This window comes from Raphanus sativus, chromosome 7 (genome assembly GCF_000801105.2).
Source record: "Raphanus sativus cultivar WK10039 chromosome 7, ASM80110v3, whole genome shotgun sequence".
NCBI lineage: Eukaryota > Viridiplantae > Streptophyta > Magnoliopsida > Brassicales > Brassicaceae > Raphanus > Raphanus sativus.
The window spans coordinates 18,625,146-18,636,340 of NC_079517.1; the positions used below are offsets into that span (position 1 = coordinate 18,625,146).

An 11,195-nucleotide genomic window follows, 5' to 3' on the forward strand; every position below is an offset into this window, starting at 1 on the left:
CTTCTCAATGTAGGCCTTTTGAGACAAGAACAACTTCTTCTTTTTCTTATCCCTGAAGATCTCCATTCCTAGAATCTTCCTCGCAGCACCCAAATCTTTCATCTCAAACTCAGAACTCAGTAGCTCTTTCAGCTTCTGAATATCACACATCTTCTTGGCAGCTATCAGCATGTCGTCTACATACAGCAACAAGTAGATATACGACCCATCCTCCACCGTGCTCATGTAGACACAACAGTCATAAGGACTCCTTTCATAACCCATCTTGACCATATAGCTGTCAAACCTCTTATACCACTGTCTAGGAGACTGCTTAAGTCCATATAATGACTTCCTCAACTTGCAAACATGATCTTCCTTACCAGGAACCAGAAAACCCTCAGGCTGAGTCATATAGATCTCCTCCTCAAGTTCTCCATGAAGAAAAGCAGTCTTTACATCAAGTTGCTCCAACTCCAGATCTTGACGTGCTACCATCGCCAATAGCACTCTGATAGAAGTGTGTCTGACCACATGTGAGAAAATCTCATTGTAGTCCATGCCTTCTCTTTGACTGAAACCTCTAGCAACAACTCGACATTTGTACTTGGGTCCTTCTTCTGGTGTTTGACCATCTTTTATCTTGTAAATCCACTTGCAAGTCACAACCTTTCTCCCATGTGGTAGTGTGACCAGATCCCATGTGTGATTCTTTTCATGAGATTCCATCTCATCTCCCATTGCAGCAAACCATCTCTCAGACGCATAACTCGAAATAGCTTCTCTGTAAGTGGATGGCTCGTAAGTATCCACTTCCTCTGCAACCTGTAGGGCATAACCCACCATATCTTCAAATCGATATCTCGCTGGTGGCCTGACATCAACTCTCCTTGGTCTGTCTTTAGCAATACTGCGTTTTTCAGACCCAACATGTTGATTTCCAGAATAAGAAGACTTTTGCTGCTCGTCAGTCAACGATCGCTCGATCTGTTCTTGCAGATTGACTGATCTCGTGCTGTCGGACATCGATCGATACTGTTCGTCTGACGTCGATCGACACTGACCATCCGACGTCGATCGACACTGTTGATCTGTCGTCGATCGACACTGATCATCTGAAATCGATAGACACAGATAATTTGTCGTCGACCGACATTGTTGATCCGACTGCACTTCCTGCAGCTCCACCTGCTTGTCAAAACCCTCTGTAGCCCATAACATCTTCTTCAAACCATTATTTGAAAGCATGCACCTCACTCTCTCATACAAAGTTTGGTTAATTCTCTTTGCTACACCATTCTTCTTTGGTGTATCCCTGATTGTAAGATGCTTAGTAGCTCTTGCATCCTTACAAAACTGACTGAACTCTGATGAACAGAATTCCAGACCATTTGCTGAAACTGTAGAACCTTCCAACAAATACAGAGTACCATGAATGAAACCTCTCAGAATCACATCTGAACCCCTGTAGACACTCAGAACCCCATCTCCACCTGAATACTTGAAACCTCTGCTATCCAAAAGACTAACTGAGATCAAGTTCTTGGACATAGCTGGAACATGTCTAACTCTGGTTAATGTGCAAACTTTACCACCATGTGCCCTGAGCTTTATAGAACCGATTCCTGCAACATCGCAAGCAAAGTCATTTGCCATCTTGATCTTGCCATCAGTCACTGCCTCATACTCTGAGAACCATTCTCTCCTTGGACACATATGATAAGATGCTCATGTGTCTAGAACCCACACATCCCTAGAATGTGTATTTCCATGAGCAACTAGAGCAATATCGTCATCAGACTTAGCTTCATTCTCTGCTACAGCAGCGGAATCAGCTTGCTTCTTCTTAGGACAATCAGATTTCCAATGTCCTTTTTCATTGCAATATTTGCAAATATCAGTTGGTTTAGGACCCTTTGAGAATGACCTTTTATCTTTCGACCTCCTGTCTTTCCCATAGTCCTTTCCACCACCTACAAACAACCCAGAAGCTTGATCGTCTGTACCAGAACCAGATGCCTTGTGATGCAACTCCCTACTGTGAAGTGCCGACCTGACTTCCTCCAAACTCACTGTATCCTTACTCCCTATGAATGACTGAACAAAGTTCTCATAGGAGTTTGGTAGTGAAACCAGCAAAATCAGCGCCGCATCCTCATCCTCCACCTTAACATCAATATTCCTCAGATCCAACATAATGGAATTTAGACTGTCAAGGTGATCCTGAAGATGTGTACCTTCCTTCATCCTCAAAGCGAAGAGACGTTGTTTCAGAAGTAACTTCTTAGTCAGAGACTTTGTCATATATAGACTCTCTAACTTAGACCACAAACCAGCTGCAGCATCAACACCAGAAACTTCGATGATGATCTCATCTGCCAGACACAACAAAATAGTTGAAAACGCCTTTTCTTCAATAATCTCCATCTCAGCTGTAACAGTTTCAACCTTCTTCCCTGACAACGGTGCCCAAAGACCTTGTTGCTTCAGCAACGCCTTCATCTTGATTTCCCAGAGACTGAAACTGTTTCTTCCAGTAAACTTGTCAATCTTCAAGTTCATCCCTGACATCTTCTCACCAGATTCAACCTGAAGCTCTGATACCAGTCTGTTGTGACGGATGTGAGAAGATATAGATTAACAGATGAATGAATAAGAAGGATTGACACAGAGATTTAACGTGGTTAACCCTTAGGGTTTAGTCCACGGGCAAAGAGAGTACTTTATTGATGGAGGAAAGATTTTCAGAGTATAATTCGTGCTACACAATAGGGTAAAACTCTAGATGTATATATAAAAAAGTCTTTAATGAAACTTTCCATATTTCTCGGATTTGGGTAGTATCGACCGATACGACAACATGTCTATCGATCGATACTCCCTTTCATATATCGCCCGATCCATGACGTCTGGATCGCCCGATATAACTCAGCTCGCAGATTCAAGGCATATTTCAATATTTATAGTATTTATATTTAGAATTTTAACCAAAAATTTTAAAATATTTTAGAAAATAATTTTATATTTATTTATTTATCCGTGACCGTCTCCAACCGCAAACACTTGTTGGAACCAACTTTTGATTTTAAGATTTTTGCAGCGGTTTATGAATTCTAATGTTTTCTGTTATTATTTCAAGACGTTAACCACTATAAACTACAAAATTATGTTTGCGGGTGGTAGTGAGAAAATCAGCGAGATCTAAGTCTTTAACACATATAATTGTGGATGGATCTTTTTACCGGCCAGAATACGTGCATTACATGATTTCCTGTCTTTGTCTGTTTATAACACACCATTAACTTAATGGTTCATTAACTTCATACCGATTACATGTAATGTTGGTTTATTATCTTCATTGCAAAAGTCACTAAAAGAAAGATCCACAAGACTATTAATGGTTCTCTCGTTCTTGGCATCTTTATTATATGCTTAGACTAGAATCGGCCCGCCCTACGGGCGGGTTATTAATTTTGAAATAATTTTAACAGTTTTGGTATTCTAGTAAACATTGTATTGTAAAAAACTCCCACGCCATTGTCATATGAGTTGTTTATAAGTGCTTCGGAAAATAAAATTGTACGTTGGTTCTCAACCCTCTCGGGTTTTTCTTATATTGTTTGCTTAAAATAAAAGTTATCATACTAAAGCAGGTGTTGAAATCATAAGATTATATAAGGAAATATTGCATTTGTGTGTTTCCTTTTAACTTCATAAGCTTATCAAGACTATCAAAAAGTCAGCAAAGCTTAAGATTTAAGTTCAAAAGCAGCTATGGAAGGTGGAATTGTTCAGTATCTTAGAAAGTTTGATAAACAGAGAACATGATTCATGATTAGCTAAAAACTTTTACCATTAAATAATATTTAATTTTACCATTATTATCTGAATTAATGCAGCTGAAAATTTTCGGTCCAAAATTATAATCTAAAACCATTATTTTCATATTTTCATTTTTAGTAAAAACATTTACTGTTTTGAATTAATATCACATTCAAATTTGATATAGCTTCATTGATTTATATTTCCGTTAAATTTCAGTCATTTGAAGATTAGTTTTTTTTTTCTTACTTCTAATTAACTTTAATTTTTTATTGTTTTTGTTAAACTTACAAAGGATGGGTTGTTTTGTTTCACAGACTGGAGGAACATTAGATTTCTGGTGGAGTGAGGCAGTCAATATTGTCCCGGTGATCCCACAAGAGACATAATTGTTAAAATGATGTCAGCGTTCATTATAGAACAGTCGATTAGTCAAAAATGAAAAAATGAGAACAGTTGATGATTAAGAGGGGTTCAAGTCATGGTTTAGTTGCAAATAGCTGCAATGGTCAAGTTCAAAAAAAAGAAATGAATGCTGTGAACTGAATCTCAATCAATTAAGATCAATATGTAGAAATCACCAGTTCAGATAATGGTGACTATTTACATTAGACTTGTTTTTAATTTGAATACACTGATTTGAGAAGAACTTGATAAGTGCTGTACATAGAGTATACACTCACGCAAATATTTGTTGTCTCCTCACTCCATTTCAGGATCTCTATAACTAAATTGAGAGGTGCTGTTCGAGTGCACGCTCTTGCTCAAGAAACTTGAACTTAACTGGCATGTAATTGAGTGCAAGCTGACCCAAAGTGGAGTGACCACTGTTGAAATTGAAACGGTAACGACTGACCACGTGATTAAAGGTCCTGGAACTCAAATGACTTCAGAAGTGTTACATCCCTTCCGCCATATGGAAACTTTTTGAATTCTGAGAATGATAGATTCTTATCACATAAGGTTTTCAATATGCTACTACATAGATAAAAAGAGAGTGGAATTTAAAACTGTAATAGGGAAAAATACTTATAACTTGGAGAAAGATTAAACTTGGGAAGCCTGACGATGGAACTATAGAGAACCTCTCAGACATTTAAGAGTTCAATTGCGATGAACCTTCAAATTAGCATATGCATTTGTGTGCTTAGAACTATATGAATTCTGTTTTAAATGGCAACATAATCCATATATCTATTTATACCTGAGAGCAGATTTTTTTCCTCCAGACACCAAAGAGCACAGTGTGGTACTTATAAAACAGGGAGCATATTCGATGGGTCTGACCTGTAGCGCAAGGCTTAATGATGATAACACTCAATGAAAAAGTTAAGCTAGTCCCTCTCTTTTGGGGTAAACCAAAGTGATCATTCAGTTGAAACCTGCAGTGAGCATCAATTAGCCACCTGATCAAAAAGCATCAAATCTTAGCCACCTTATCATGGAAACAAAACAAACTAATGCCACGATGGAAGCATAACAGATAGGTGGAACATGTATGGCGTATCTCCTCGATAATGGGAACATCTATTTCACAACATTTGTACTGTGGAGAACACATGACTAAACAAAGGAAGGGTTGGGCAGTAGTTATTTCACATACATGGACACAAAGGTTCATATTGTAACCAGTAGCAGTTAAATAAAGCCCCAGACTAATCCGGAACACTAATCAAAGGGCTTGAGTGGAAGGAATAATTGTACTCACGGATAAGGCAGATAATATATATGCTATTTCCATTTCTCTCAGCTTCCTGAAGAGCTAGAATAAGCAACTTCTTTGGTGTCAGCGTTTCTACCATCAGAGGAGGTCAACACAAAGGAGTTTAGATTAATCTAATCAGAGGAACATGGTAGAATCCTTTTCATACTTACCCGATGAGCGATGATGTAAATATCTGAAGGGTAATCAATATAAAGCCAACCGTCAATCTAGAGATCATCGTAGTGGCGTTTTCCAGCAATATTCCGTTATGCCTTGCCCGCGCTTTCTCTAGTAAATTAAAATAAATAGATTCAGGAAATATAAAAACTCACCTCTACTGTATTTATTTCTGAATTCCTGAATTACTCCAAAGCTTATCAGCAATGTGAATACATGTTTGTATAAGCAAAAGTACTGCACTACTGTACAACGAAAGCTTACAATATCTAAAAGGTTATTCATTGCTCTATCACTCTTCTTTAATAAAAGAACATAAAATGAAATCAATAGATCATAAAACATAACAAATATAAATGTTACATTTACCTAATTAGAATGTCCAAATCACCTTATATGCCAATACATGATGCAAGTAAACATGTTGAGTCCAAGCACCGCGAGCACGAAGCCTAAGCATATGAGGTGGATCACAAAGATAGCTGACCCGAAGACGTCGTGCCAGTGACGGGACTCGCGGACGATGGCTCGGTTGGCATCTCCGATCTTTTGACTCCTCTGAAGAGACTACAAAATCATCAAAAAAAAAACACATTGGTTGCCACAAAACAGAGATAATAGGCTAATTTCTGATGACATGGAACAAAAGCTACAGAGAACTTTGGTTGATATTTGATTTCATTCACACATGGTCTAAGCAAGGGCTCTGGTTCTTCTTAACAGTACAATGCAAACACTTTATACAAAAAAGAGAGTTCTTTTTATAAAAAAGAAGTAATTTTGCAACTGAACCCGTGAACAACAAAATTTAAGTTAATAGGTCTTATAATGTGCGAAATAATATTAATACGTTGAGTTCAGGCAAGACCTAACTCGAGGAAAAAGACAAAGACTTTATGCAATGAAGTAGCGTAGAAAGCAAAGACCAGAAAAGGGATTCTTCAATCATAGACAACTTATCAAATCAAAAGGGAAACAGATTTCCTCAGATCAAAGGGTGATAAAAAAGCGGGGAACCTGGTGGCCAGAGGAAAGGGAGGCGTAATCAGAGGAAGAGAGACGCTGTTGGTGGAGTAACTCATGAAGAAGTAGGAGAAGAAGTTTCAGAGAAGAGGGAGAATAGTCAAAGATGAGTTCAAGGTGAGGGATCTCACATATATTTATACCGAAATCACACCGACCCTCAGATCTAAACAACGCTTTGAAGACAGATATTGGAGCTGTGAATCAATGGGATTAAAGATAGCCATTAATCAGACAGTTTCACGTCGCGGGAAGAATCCCATACGTCACCGCCTCCGTCGCACATAGAGAAGTGATGAACTCAAGACGGGCTCACGACATCTTAAGCCCGAACGGAGACCAAAATGAAAAGCCCTTCACGCAGACCTTTAAGTGATACGGTGCGGTTTGGCGGAAATGGACACGTGTCGACGCGTGGATAAACGAATTTCCAGCCTGTCTGTCGACGTGTCAACAGGAGGGAAAGAAACCTTCTTTTATATAAATAGATACTTCATTAGAGTTTGCAATGGAGCTACTCTTACTTAATAAGAAATTTAGGCCATAATTGAATGTTAATATGTGTTCAAAAAAAAATTGGATGTTAATAAAAAGAATAAGTGAAGTTAAAAGAATGTCAATTAATGGAATTATTATTTCATTTATTCTCTAACTAGTTTTATTGGGAATAATGTTTTTAAATGAATGTTGTTATTTTTTTGGAATGATAAAAAATTAATATAAAATGAGATAAAAATATAGTCATTGCATTGATGAATATTTCGTGAGATAAAAATGAATTATGCATTCAGGAAATTTTTATTCCAAAAAATACATTCCAATTATATCCTTAGATAAATTTTCCAAATAATATAGTAAAAAAAAATAAAAGAAATCTTCACTTTCCTAAAGAACTTGAAAACATGTTTCATACAAATCATGTAGGGGGTGTATTCAAATAAAAAATTTAGGTGATTTGTATTAAAATAAAAAATTCACTATTATTCAAGCATGAATTTTAAAAATTTATTTAAAATCCACTGTTATTAAACTTGATATTTCGTAAAGTACTATGAAATTCATTTTTATTAAAAATATTTTAAATTGTAGTTTTAAAGTTTCCAGATGATTTTAATGTGTTTGGGTGGAGTTTCCTAGTTAAAAAAAATAAAGCTCAAATTTCATAATTTTATATGATATTCTAGAGTAATTTAACAAAGATCACCTAAATTTCTACAACTTATGTAAATAATCTAAAGTTTCGTTAAAAATCAAATCACATCAAACATTTAATTGAATACATCCTGAGATTCCATTTTTAATTCATAAATACACACAGCAGCATTGAGTTATAATATTATTTGACACAGAAAAGAAGCAATGATTATTTTTCTTTTATTAATTTTTTTTGAAAAAGAGTTCTTTTATTAATTATTGCTTCTCGTTATCTTGTTTTCTGGGTGAGTCGTGGAGTCCACTTGTGATTTCGGTGACAATAATACATGCTTTTAACGACATAAATAGTATTCTAAGCTTGTTTGTTTCCAAAATTTCCTAATTTGCTTTTGTCTTATTTTTCTCCTTTTCTAAACCTTTTAGTTTGTTTTTGAAACTAAAAATATAATTTTCTGCAGCTTCTATTCCCAACCATATGGGACATTCTGCTTGTTTCCTATTAGATTCAAGTTTCAACCATTTCTTTCTAGTTGTACCTTACAAAACGTTTGGTTGATCCATTAAGCTGCTAAAAACTTGCATATATGCAAGCTATTACTTTCTAATCGCATACACAAACTCTGTCTATACCTAAGGCTTTGTGAATTGTAAACAAAATACTAGTATTATTTTTTTACGTCTGATTAATTATATATTACATCAATGAAAAATATTACATATACGATTTTACAGCCGACAATTCTATCACAATATGAGAATACATGTGTGATTGCGCTACTTGAGCCATCCTGTGAAATCTATGTCCGATAATACGCTATACAACATGTTGGAGATCTCTTATAACCTATTTATCTATAATTTGCAAAATTTGCGTTTTTTAAAGTTTGAACCTCAAGCTTCCTGTATAAAAGCATTAGTGAACTGTTAAACTGTTGGACTAATGGAGTTTTCGGAGACAAAGTACCATTATCTTATCTGTGTGAGAATATAATTAGTTATTTGACTTACCAGTTGTGAATCATTTGTCATGTTATCTGTTAGTATATCCATGTATATATATTTGGAAATTCATCTGTGAATTTTTTTTTTTTAAGGAAGAAAATGTTAATATCAATAAAATATGTTTTTCTGTACGAAGGTGAATGGTGACAATTAGAAGATGCTCATAACTATTGTAGAATTTTTTAGTAAGATGAAGTAGTTTACACTACAAGCAAAAAATGCAAATATGAAATATCAATCACTAGGCATGAGTACGGACCGGATATCCGGGTTTTTGGAAGTATTTGTGATTTACTTCGAATTTTACGGATATCTAATTTTCCGATTTGCTTTGCTTCGGAAAACTACGGATATTCGAAAAAACGGATATCCAAAAAATAAATAGATATTTGCGGGTATTTGCGGATACTTACGGATATCTCATTTGCTTTGATTTACACAAATATTCTCATATATTGTAGAGCGAATCAAGAATATGGCATGCAGATGGCTTAACATGTACTTCTCTCGGGCTAGAAAAATGACGATGCTACGGAGTGTACTATCTCCTATTCTATCGCAGTGCAGTGTTCTGTTTCAAACTGTCGATTTCTCTTTTCAAAAGGATCCAACCAGTTCTTATCCGATTTTGGTGGGATAAACAAAATCTAAGAAGAATTCTTAGATCTCTTGGGACAAACTAACACTCCCGAGATATCATGGGGGACTGGAATTCAGGGATCTACAAAGTATCAACTATGCCTTCTTCACTAAGTTAGGATGTAGATTGCTTAATCACCTGGAAATCCTTCTTGAAAGAACCCTGCTGGGAAAATACTGCTATTCTGAAAGCTTTCTTTCTTGCTAGATCCAAAGCTCTTGCTCTCATGGATGGAGGGGGATCATGACGGTGTGATATCATCTTGAACAATTCCAGATAGACCATTAGAAATGGTGACAACACTAATATTTGGAATCCCAGTCTTTCCGAACAGACAAGACCAATGGGACCACCACCTGTGCACCTTCATAATCTCTCTCTTTCAGACCTTTCCTACAAGAGGTGAATGACTGGGATATCAGAAAGATTAGACTAGTACTTCCTTTTGAGGAACACATGATCCTATCGATTAAACCAAGCTTGACTGGGGCTCCGGACACTACGTCTTGGGAGTTCTCCACGAAGTCTGGATACAAGGCGGCCCTCTCAATGCAATCCAAACTAATTGTTCCACCCCACACTGATCAGAGCTTCAACTGGAAGAAGCATGTTTGGAATCTTAATACTGCTCCTAAAGTTAAGATTTTTATATGGAAAGCATTCCATGAAGCCTTTCCAACAGGAGAAAAACTAGTCCAAAGACATAGATGTTGATAAAAAAGGCAAAAGATGTGACTTACATGAATTTATAAATCATCTGTTTCGTCACTGCAACTTTGTGAAACAAGTCTAAACCTCTGTTCTGAAGACTCTGAACTGAACATTGATTACATCAGAACTATTATTTGCGGACTATTTGGAATAGCCTCTGTTCTAGACAGTGTTTACCTCTGACATGAGTGTTGACTGGATCTCTAGGCCTTGGCTCCTCAGGAAAATTTGGAAATCAAGGAACACTCTCATCTTAGATAACAAAAATTCTCGATAGAAGACAACATCTCATTGACAATTGCAGCAGCAACATAATGGTGTAGAATCCAAATCAATAATACAAATTTACCATTACAATATCAACACAAAATGATTGAGTTGTTGTCAGGTCAAATACAGCTTAGAGTGAAACAATGAAGATTGCATGATTAGGTTAGACAACGAAAAATCATACGAAACTTCCTCCTTTTCTTTCCCTACGCGATTTGTCAACTCTCTTCTTATGGCTGAAGATCTTGTTCTCAGATCAGCCATCCTAATATATAGAGAACTTTCCATCTTTCAAATTTGTTGTGAATAAGACTCCTCTCAGCTTATCAAAGCTCTAAACTCAAACAGCCACTTTGCTAAATTTTATGACATTATTGCTGATATTAGATCTATTTCTATCTCTCTCTTTTAAATTTGTTTTCTTTGCCTAGATCTCTAGAGAGAAAAACGAGGTTACATACCTTTTAGCAAAACAAATTCTGCATAAGTGCATATGAAACTTGTTATTGTGTCTTCAACTAGCCATGTTTAAGAGCATTGAATGAATGAATTTTTAAAAAGTTGTTTTATGAAATTAAGGTAGTTTGACAGTTATATTAACGTTGAAATTTATAAAAGTTATTTTTTTGATCAAAAAGTGTATTTAATTTTTAAAATGGCATTTAAGATGATAAAAAGACGCTCTACTCTATCCAAACAATCGGCTAAACT

At 36.0% G+C, this 11,195-nt stretch overlaps 1 long non-coding RNA gene across 2 annotated transcripts; it reads right to left on the bottom strand.

Annotated features, from left to right (window-relative positions):
- Positions 1-4,349: 4,349 nt before the first annotated feature.
- On the bottom strand, positions 4,350-6,246 carry LOC130497594 (uncharacterized). 2 transcript variants are annotated; one of them, XR_008936600.1, is made up of 4 exons: positions 6,053-6,246; positions 5,677-5,794; positions 5,006-5,596; positions 4,350-4,735 (listed from the first exon to the last, which is right to left on the bottom strand). It is a non-coding gene; the product is annotated as an uncharacterized LOC130497594 (long non-coding RNA). The 2 variants fall into 2 exon arrangements; XR_008936599.1 differs by having other exon boundaries at positions 5,006-5,794.
- Positions 6,247-11,195: the final 4,949 nt, after the last annotated feature.